Source organism: Heloderma suspectum, chromosome 2 (genome assembly GCF_057233095.1).
Source record: "Heloderma suspectum isolate Gila_16-S chromosome 2, 16-S_ref, whole genome shotgun sequence".
NCBI classification, from domain to species: Eukaryota; Metazoa; Chordata; class Lepidosauria; order Squamata; family Helodermatidae; genus Heloderma; species Heloderma suspectum.
Genome location: NC_139459.1, coordinates 345,539,633 through 345,549,804, shown reverse-complemented (window position 1 = coordinate 345,549,804; position 10,172 = coordinate 345,539,633). Strand labels below are relative to the sequence as shown.

Here is a 10,172-nt window from a genome sequence, read left to right as displayed (position 1 = left end):
GTCAAATTAGATGTGATGCGGAAAATCCATAAACAGGATCTCTTCCTTGTCTTTTTTTTTTTTTTTAATTAAAAAGTAGCCAAGCTGCAGAGGTTCCATACTGCTGGTGTCAGAGAAATGCATGGACGTCAAATGAAATGCCAATGGCTCCCTTCATTTTACCCAAATCTTGGGTCAGGGCCAGCCTTACCATTAGGTAGAATGAGGCGGCCCTCTCAGGCAGCTGATTTTGGGAGACATGAAACGTCAGTAAACTGTCATTTTTGCATTTTTACTTCCAGGGAGAGGCGTGGGTGGGATTTTCTGTCTCAGGTGCCAACATAATTTGGCTGGCCTTGGGTAGTATGCACTGCGTAAGTAACTTGCGGGAGGGAGTGTGTCCCTGTTTGTTGTTCCACCTCATGGAGCAAAATGTCTTTGGCCAGCCCTGACATCTGAGGGCTCCAAACTGTGCCCACATCAGGGTGCTCACATCTTGCGGTGCATGGATAACAGTGTAAAAATGGTTATTCAGGCTCACAACACAACTCCCTCACCATATGCATGAAGATAATATGTTTAACCCCCTCTACCACAGATTCCCATGACATTCTGGCTTAGAAAACTATTATTTAGGATACTTGTAGCTTTCCCTTTGTGCTTGTTAAGGGCCCTCAAGGCAACTCACCACATAAAACCACCCAGACAATATAATAAAAATAACAATACAATCTGCATCTCAAAACATCATAAAATGCAATAAAAATTCAGCGGCAAAAGAACCATTAAAAAAAATCATTTGCACCAGGGGAGCAGAAATACCACATAAGCCCCTAAGGCCTAGAGGAAGTCCTTGTGCCTTAAGTCATTCCATTGTTTCCTCTTAATGATACCATCTGTAGGTCAGGTTCAAATCACAAGAGTTGGAACAGAGGCAGTTTGGGTGGCTATCCTGCACTCCCCATTATGGGCCTCCCTCCCACTATAGCTATTTATTCTTCCTTTCCCGCATTATGAAACTGTCTAAACATGAACAACTGTTGGTGTTGAGGGTGGAATTTGGCGCTCAAGGTTAAGTCAGGAAAGGGTGGGTTAACTTCAGTTTGATTCTTTTCTACTGGTGGTGTTTGTTATTGCTACTTTTGCTACCTTTTGAATGGGGTTGTGTGCTTGTGTGTGAATATACACCATGCCATCTGCACAGATCGAGCGTGTAGTGGTTGGAGCAGTGACGTTTTGGGCTACAACTCCCACCATCTCCAACCAGTATGGCCAATGTCCATGCTAGCTGGGGATGATGAGGCATGTAGTCCCACACCTCTGGAAGGCACCAGGGTGTGGAAGGCTGGGTGACTGTGCACTGTTAGACTGGAGAGATTCACATTCCTGCTTCAGCAGTAAACGCGACTGGGCGATCTTGGGCCAATTGCTGTCTCTCAGCGTAACCTACCTCACAGGTTTGTGGTGAGGATAAATGGCAGATGGGGTGGGTGGGGGTTCCAGGGAGAGGAGAAAACTATGTATGCTCCCTGGAGAAAGGATGAGATTTTTAAATATGGATAAATATAAAGGGGCAGGACCAAAATACAAAAAAATACCAGCCTGTTTTAGCTTAAAGCTCTTACTGCCAGGAACTAAACTGCAGAAGAGGTATTTCAGCTTTTTAGAATGGGAAAAAACATTCAGAAGCCAGGAAACCAGCATCTGGAGAACCAGAGAGGCCAGATTGAGGCTGGGCAGGCCACATTTGGCCCACATGCCTGAACCTCTGACTTTTTCTCTTTTTCTTTCGTGTGTGGTTATTAAGTCACATCTTCCAGAGCTGAGCCCTAGCACCGAAAGAGGTTCTGGAGCTGTGCTCCTGTAAGCCTTGGCTTAAATAAAGCGGGGGTATTGAACCTCAGGCATGGGTTGAGCTCTGGAAGACATGACTTAATAATAATAATACACAGAAGAAAAAGGAGGGGGAAGGAGAGCCAGAGGGAGTCCTCTGGCACCTTAAAGACAAACAGATTTATTATGACATAAGCTTTTGTAGACTAGAGCCCTCTTCATCAGATGCATCATGAAAGCTTGTGTCACAATAAATCTGTTAGTCATGAATGCAAGACTCTCTTTTGAGTGTGTTTCTTATAGCAGATGAACACGGCGACACGTCTTGTCATAATAAGAATGAAAGGGAAGTGGGAGGAGATTGGCACACACCAATTAGAATAGGTTTCTACATCATTGCGGCACATTCAGATCTCCTCTCCATCCAAACTGGCTCCTGGAGGTAGGGAATGGCCTGGCTTGTAAGTTATATATATATATATCCCCTTTCCCAGTTATAGAAAAAGAATGATAAGCATAATTGTTGTCCCCTAATCAAACTCTCAGATTGGCTTCAGGCTCATCCATGGAAACAAGAGGAACCCTTTGACCTTGGGAAATCCTTTCATAATGTTATGCTCCGATGTTCTCCTAGCTTATTTTCACTTTTTGCTAATTCTGGAATTTCCAGTCCCGAGAGGCACTGTGGAAAGCTCAGGGTCAGGAGGCAAGCAGGACCTAAGTCATCCCTGCAGCCAGGGCATCCAGAGTTTGATAATGGTATGATTCACTTGGAAGCCCTGGACGTTCACTTTATGCCCCAAAATAACATTCTTTGATGGACTGTTGTTGGACAAATGGTTAAAAAAATAAATAAATCCATTCTGATTTTTTTTTTACCTGGCGGAACTAATACCTTGTGTTGAACCTGAGAAAGTTGAAAATTCTCCTTCCCCCGCTCCTTCTCTTCCCCTTGGTGCAGTCGTCTTTTCACACCTGGAACCCAGCTTTTTAGCCCAAACATGCATTTGGGGAGCCACCTTTTAATATTTTTGGCCATATATTTGTATATAGTGGAGGTGAGGAATAGATTTAAGGGATTAGACCTGATAGACAGAGTGCCTGAGGAACTATGGACGGAGGTCCATAACATTGTTCAAGAGGCAGCAACTAAATCCATCCCAAAGAAAAAGAAATGCAAGAAAGCAAAGTGCCTGTCTGATGAGGCTTTACAAGTAGCTGAGGAAAGAAGGGAAGCGAAAAGCAAGTGAGAAAGGGGAAGTTATATCCAACTGAATGCAGAGTTCCAGAGAATAGCAAGGAGAGACAAGAAGGCCTTCTTAAATGAACAATGCAAAGAAATCGAGGAAAACAATAGAATGGGAAAGACTGGAGATCTTTTCAAGAAAATCGGAGATCTCAAGGGAACGTTTTGTGCAAAGACGGGCATGATAAAGGACAAAGAAGGCAGGGACCTAACAGAAGCAGATGAGATTAAGAAGAGGTGGAAAGAATACACAGAAGAACTATACAGGAAAGATCTTAACGTCCCTGATAGTCATGATAGTGCGGTCACTGAACTTGAGCCGGACATCCTAGAGAGTGAAGTCAAGTGGGCCTTAGGAAGCATTGCTAACAACAAAGCTAGCGGAGATGACAGTATTCCAGCTGAGCTATTTAAAATCCTAAAAGATGATGCTGTTAAAGTGCTGCACTCAATATGCCAACACATTTGGAACACTCAGCAGCGGCCACAAGACGAAAAGGTCAGTTTACATTCCAATTCCAAAGAAGGGCAATGCCAAAGAGTGTTCAAACTACCGCACAATTGCACTCATTTCACATGGCAGCAAGGTTATGCTCAAAATCCTACAAGCTAGGCTTCAGCAGCATGTGAACCGAGAACTACCAGAAGTACAAGCGGGATTTCGAAGAGGCAGAGGAACTAGAGATCAAATCGCCAACATTCGCTGGATCATGGAGAAAGCAAGAGAATTCCAGAAAAACGTCTATTTCTGCTTCATTAACTACGCTAATGCCTTTGATTGTGTGGATCACAACAAACTGTGGCAAATTCTTAAAGAGATAGGAGTACCAGACCACCCTACCTGTCTCCTGAGAAATCTGTATGAAGGTCAAGAAGCAACAGTAAGAACCAGACATGGAACAACCGATTGGTTCAACATTGGGAAAGGAGTACAACAAGGCTGTATATTGTCGCCCTGCTTATTTAATTTATATGCAGAGTACATCATGAGAAACGCCGGGTTGAATGAATCACAGGTCGGAATTAAGATTGCCAGGAGAATGATCAACAACCTCCGATACGCAGACGATACCACCCTACTGGCAGAAAGCAAAGAGAATCTCAAGAGCCTCTTGTTGAGGGTGAAAGTGGAGAGTGCAAAAGCTGGTTTGAAACTCAACATTAAAAAAACTAATATCATGGCATCTGGCCCCATCACTTCCTGGCATATGGAAGGGGAAGAAATGGAAGCAGTGACAGTTTTTACTTTCTTGGGCTCCAAGATCACTGCAGACGGTGACTGTAGCCATGAAATTAAAAGATGCTTGCTCCTTGGGAGGAAAGCTATGGCACACCTAGACAGCATAGTAAGAAGCAGAGACATCACCTTGCCGACAAAGGTTCGTATCATCAAAGCTATGGTTTTCCCAGTAGTAACGTATGGCTGTGAGAGCTGGACTATAAGGAAGGCTGAGCGCCAAAGAATTGATGCCTTCAAACTGTGGTGCCGGAGAAGACTCTTACGAGTCCCCTGGACTGCAAGGAGGTCAAATCAGTCAGTCCTAAAGGAAATCAACCCTGACTGCTCACTGGAAGGACAGATAATGAAACTGAAGCTCAAATATTTTGGCCACCTAATGCGAAGAGAAAAGTCACTGGAAAAGACCCTGATGTTGGGAAAGACTGAAGGCAAAAGGAGAAGGGGACGGCAGAGGATGAGATGGTTAGATAGCATCACGGATGCAATGAATATGAACTTGAGCACACTCCGGGAGAGAGCGGGGGACAGGAAGGCCTGGCTGCTATGGTCCATGGGGTCACGAAGAGTCGGACACAACGTAACGACTGAACAACAACAACAACAATAAGTGCTGCTGTTGCGACCCACCTTAGATCAGGCTGTGATCCAGGAGCGGGGCCTCCTGACCAACCACTTGAAGATTTGAAGTAGATTACACTATTATACATTAACGAAGTATTATTATTATTATTATTATTATTATTATTATTCCTACACCCTACTACTGTAGCTAACTAAGTATAACTATACTTAGTATAGTATAACTAAGCCGAAGTACTCATCAGTAAAATAACTGAACATTTTTCTCCTGTGTACCTCTACGTCCATTTCCCTCCTATTCTTCTGCCGTTTCCCCCCTGCCATATTTTAGATTGTAAGCTTCTTGGGCAGGGGTGGGCAACTTGTGGGACCCCCAGATGTTTTAGCCTGCAGCTCCTATCAACCCTCAAGTTTGGCTACACTGGTTAGGGCTGATGGGAGTTGTAGGCCAAATCAAGCCGCCGACACCTCAGCAGGGGTGGTGGTGAGGAGGCACCTGACTTCTTGTACTTGATAAAGTGCGCTGATGGCATAATAACAAGGATCCATCTTTGATCCCCGTCTGATTTGGAGGGTTGATGTTGTAGGGCAATTTCCCTCCCCCACCCCTTTCTGGCAAAGATTCATGGGAAAGGGTGAGAAAGGGTAACTCAAAACTGACTTTGTCTTATCTCACAAAGAAATACAGAGGGGTTCTTTTCTTGCGGGTCGCCTGCTGTCCAGACAAAGAGCCTGAACGACGGGGGGGGGGGGATCTCCAACTTTCCCTTAGGGTAACACCAGCTTGCTTGCTCTCTCTCTCTCTCTCTCTCTCTCTCTCTCCATGCACAAACCAGCGCCACTAAGCCAGGAGAGGGGGGCCCTCTCGGGGGAGGGAAGGAGGGAGGGAGGCCGCCTGCCAACAGCTGAGCAAAAAGGCGTGAGTTAATTTCAGAGAGGCTGGTGGGAAGAGGGGAGGGAAAGCGAAGGCTGGTACAAAGAGAGATGGACATGGCAAAGAAAGAAGGAACAAGGAAGGGGGGGGGGGCACTGCATTCGGCACCAGCACGCCGCTGGCAACCGAGTCCCCGCCCCGCCAGGGCTGGGAGGTGGGGGGAGAGGGAGCTATGCAAATCCTGGATGAGATCAGCCAGGAGCAACTGGCTATGCAACTTCAGAGCAGGACTCTCTCCCTCGTCAGTCGCAAGCCAGAGGGGAGCGGGACTCGTTTTCTGGTTCGTTATTTGTTTGCCCGATCGATTCCCACGGCTTCTCTGCACGTCCCCGCTTTCCTCCGACCGGATTATCAACCCTGCACGGCGAGATTAGGGGTGGATCGCTTGTCTTCTCTGGTCTTTGCGGAATTAATTCTTTTGCTTTAACCCCTCGTCCTGTTGTAATCGGGTGGATTTAACGCTGCTGGAAGTTGGAAGCGGACAAGCCCGAAAAGGTAATCTCCATGTACGTTTTGGTAACCTTGAACCAGGGTTAAGAGTGTCAAATGGTGCTGATATAATTCAAGGCGAGGCAGGAGCCGAAAACCGCGAAAAGCAAATGGAGCTTCTAAATTCGTGATCTCGCCTTGGCTTAAAGCCAGAGTCACCTGCTGTCTGTCTTTGAATACGTAAGGTGTCAGAAGCGGATTTTGGACTGACGAGGTGCGAGTCTGGAGTGAAACCCAGTGAATGGGCAAATCAGGGCTTGATTCGAGTCAGGGCTCAGCAGCCTTTAGCAACAGAATGTTCTCCATGTCCCGTTTAGCCCCGTAATCTGTGAAGTAGTGAAGGAGAGAGCGCCCCTGATCATGGACAGAGTGCCGTTCTTTCACGACTTAAGGGCTGTGGCAAACGTTACAGAGGGACAGTACTTTGGTATGGCAGTTAGGGTGCAATCAGAGTATAACCTATACCAGGGTAACGTATAAATTGCATTCACCGTTGTACACATAGTAAAACACACGTACATTAAATGGTTTATTATATGTATTTGTATGCTTTTACAGTTCAGCATTTGCTGTTTTTTTTAATTATACACATCTCTGATCTCTGTTGGGCGTGGGGGAAAGAGTGTTAAAATTTGCTGCAGACGTATAACAAAGGTATGTTTACATGGAACCGTATGTAATACAAAGGTTGCACTCCACTTTGTACATGGTGCTTTCCGTGTACAAATTCTGTCACGCCTGAAAGTATCCCTACTTCCCCCCCCCCCCCCCGCACCTTTCTGGGATTAGGAAAAAAAAAGATTTTCAGGTAGCCGTGAGCCCCATCACGTTTCCTCTGAGATATATTCTGATCTTGGTTTCCCACACTGCGAATCTTACAAAACTGAGGTTGGATCTCATCTCACCCTTTGATGGATTTTTTCTTAATCTGGATTTTGGGGCCATGAGGTTTCACAGACAGGACGAGCCTGAAACCCCAGCATGTGTGAAGTTGCCCTTCATTTCCCATTTTTCAGTGGTGACGCCAGCTGTTTCGAAAGGCAGGTGGGTTATTATGAGCTTTTGTGCTTCCTGCATATGTGCAGAGAATGCGGACTCCCTTTAATATGCAGCAGAAAAAGAAGCTGCTCTCTGTAAGGTTGGAAGTCCAACAAATGCCATGTTAATAAATGGCAGCAACAAATAATTCATTGGCATTTTTAGACAGCGATCTTGCAATTAAGTTGAATAATCAATACTTCTAATTTAATGCATAGGGACAACAGTGCTAACCTACAATACAAGGGTGTTGTAAGATTTATTATGGAGATAATTCAAGGGAAGCACTTTGGAAAAACACTATATAGAGTTATGTTATTCTCAGCAGCAGCATTAGTATTTATCGTGTATAATGAGTGCATATGTAAGATCACACTGCAAATTTGTCATTTGTTTATGCTTTCTAACCACCTTGTCCTATAAATTGATGTTCTTCAAGAGGCCCCACATGGTTAAAGAAGGGAATCTAATCTTCTTAGGGATTGTGAGTGCAGAATCAGAGAATGTTAGTTCTTCCAGATAGATTAATTCAGGATAAAAGGGTTTGATGGTATGTTTCTATATATATATGTGTGTGTGTGTGAGACACATGGTACTTTTATTTATTGATTTGTCACATTTATATTCCACCTTTCCTCCAAGGCAGCGTACACGATCCTCCTCTCCATTTTATCCTCACACCAACCCTGTGAGGTAGGTGAGGCTGAGAGTCAGAGATATATACAAGTCAGTGAGCTTCATGGCAGAGAGGGGACTAGAACCCAGATCGCCTGCATCCGAGTCCAATACTTTTAACCACTACGCCACACTGTTTCTCACATTGGTTCTGTACTTTAACACAAGAACATAAGAAGAGTCCTGCTGGATCAGATTTCAGCATCTTGTTTCCCCCAATGGCCAACCAGATAACGCTGGGAGGCCAACCAGATAACGCTGGGGAGCTCACACGGCGGAGATAGAATGCCACACTTCCTCTGTATATAGGGGTTTGATACAGCCACAATAACTCATGGTCATTGATAGACCTGTCTTCTATTAATTGGTCTAGTTCCCTTTACTTTTAGTGTGGCATCCCAGCTGTATGGTCTTGCTCTATTCCAACACTACCCTATGAATCGAGTTATTGTTGTTATCCCTGTCGGCAAATCGCATGCATTTCATTATGACCATGGTGTATCCATGTGTGAGGAGGGAAGACTCATAAAGCACAGGGCCAGCGTCAAGGGTAGGCATGGTTGGGCACCTGCTGAGGGCCTAAACCCCAGCAGGGAGCCACTGACAAGAGCCTTCTTGGAGATGCTCCTCCTTTTCACCATTGCAACTTGCTTGTTCACTCTTGCTCTGGCCCTGCGAAGGTGATGGTGAGAAGGAGGAACAGCAGGCACCACTGCATACTTCCTCGCTGGCTCCCTGTCTGTCAAGCAAGCAGGCGGCTGCGAGGATGAAAAGAGGTGGCAATGGAAGCGAGAAGATGGACTCATTGGCCCAGTTCTTGAGGGTGCCTTGTTCAAGGGCCCTCAGAAATGAGCTGGCATTGATAAAGCAGATACAGTACATCTCTGTTTTCAGAGACATATCACACCTCCCGCAGGATCAGCGGGGGCTGAGCCACTCAACATCTGAGATGAAAGGCAACTTATGCCCTCACTCCCAGCGCTGGGTCAGTGTTGGGATTGGGTTAGGGTCTGGAGGCTGAGTAGACTGCAAAATGTTATGCACACTGAATTGTGGGGCAAATCCTCTTTGAGCATGGTGGGACTTACTTCTGGGTAAACATATATAGGGCCACAGGGCCGTGATCCTCTCTGGGGAACCAGTGTGGTGCAGTGGTTAGAGTGTTGGACTAGGGCCAGGAGACCCAGGTTCAGATCCCCACTTAGCCATGAAGCTCACTGGTGACTTTGTGCCAGCCTAACCTACCTTGCAGGGTTGTAAGGATAAAATAGAGAGGAGGAAAACTATGTACACTGCCATGAGTTCCTTCAAGGAAAGGTGGGATGTAAATGTAATAAAGCAAAGGGCCTTGTATGCCACTGTGATTGAGGGGGGAGGGAAGACTTTTCCCTACTGGCTGATCCCCCTTTCTATAAGCCCCCTGCGAAAGAATAGGCTGCCACCACAGGCTGTTCCTAGCCTAAACATTCTGCTACCTAGCTGTTGCCTGCTGTCAAGGACCCCTTCCTTAAGCCCAGTTCTGGAAATATTTAAGAGTAAGGTGCTTTGGATTTACTTTTCCAAAGCCCAAAGGACACAGAACTTAACAAAAACATGTGAAATATCCCAATGACACAAGAGGTATCTTAACAACTTTGCATTTCTAGCTCATGGGAATTTTAGTGGGACATTGCAGAGAATGTCGCGGTGGCTTCGTGGTTAAGACGCTGAACTGCAGACTCGAAGGTCGGCAGGACAGCAGTTCGAGTGAGCTCCCGTCTTCAGTCCCAGCTCCTGCCAACCTAGCAGTTCGAAAGCAAGAAATTTCAAGTAGATAAATAGGTACCGCTTCGGCGGGAAAGGTAACAGCGTTCCGTGCACCTCGGTGTTCAGTCATGCCGGCCAAATGGCCATGGAAGCGTCTGGCTCTTCGGCTTAGAAATGGAGATGAGCACTGCACCCTAGAGTCGGACATGACTGGTTGGGGACACCTTTACCTTTTTACCTTTTTTTCCAGAGAAATACCCTTTGAAAACAAGCCAAATATCCTTGTATATAAAAGGATTTATTTGGGAAAGAGGGGAGGGGGAAGAAAAAACAGGGAAGGCACAGCCTTGTAAATAAAAATCAGTAAAGTCAATCTAGCTTAGCTGGTTACATTTTGCTTTCTTGATAGAATC

General features: G+C 45.7%; 1 protein-coding gene across 2 annotated transcripts in view; it reads left to right on the top strand.

Moving 5' to 3' along the window:
• Positions 1 to 6,027: 6,027 nt before the first annotated feature.
• The window catches only part of DDR1 (discoidin domain receptor tyrosine kinase 1), an 87,020-nt gene continuing 82,875 nt past the window's right edge, over positions 6,028 to 10,172 (top strand). The window contains exon 1 of one of the 2 annotated variants that reach the window (XM_084830479.1): positions 6,028 to 6,306. The gene's annotated coding sequence lies outside the window, so the exon portion shown is untranslated. The remainder of the gene's footprint in view (positions 6,307 to 10,172) is intronic. The other variant, XM_084830480.1, reaches the window with a different exon arrangement.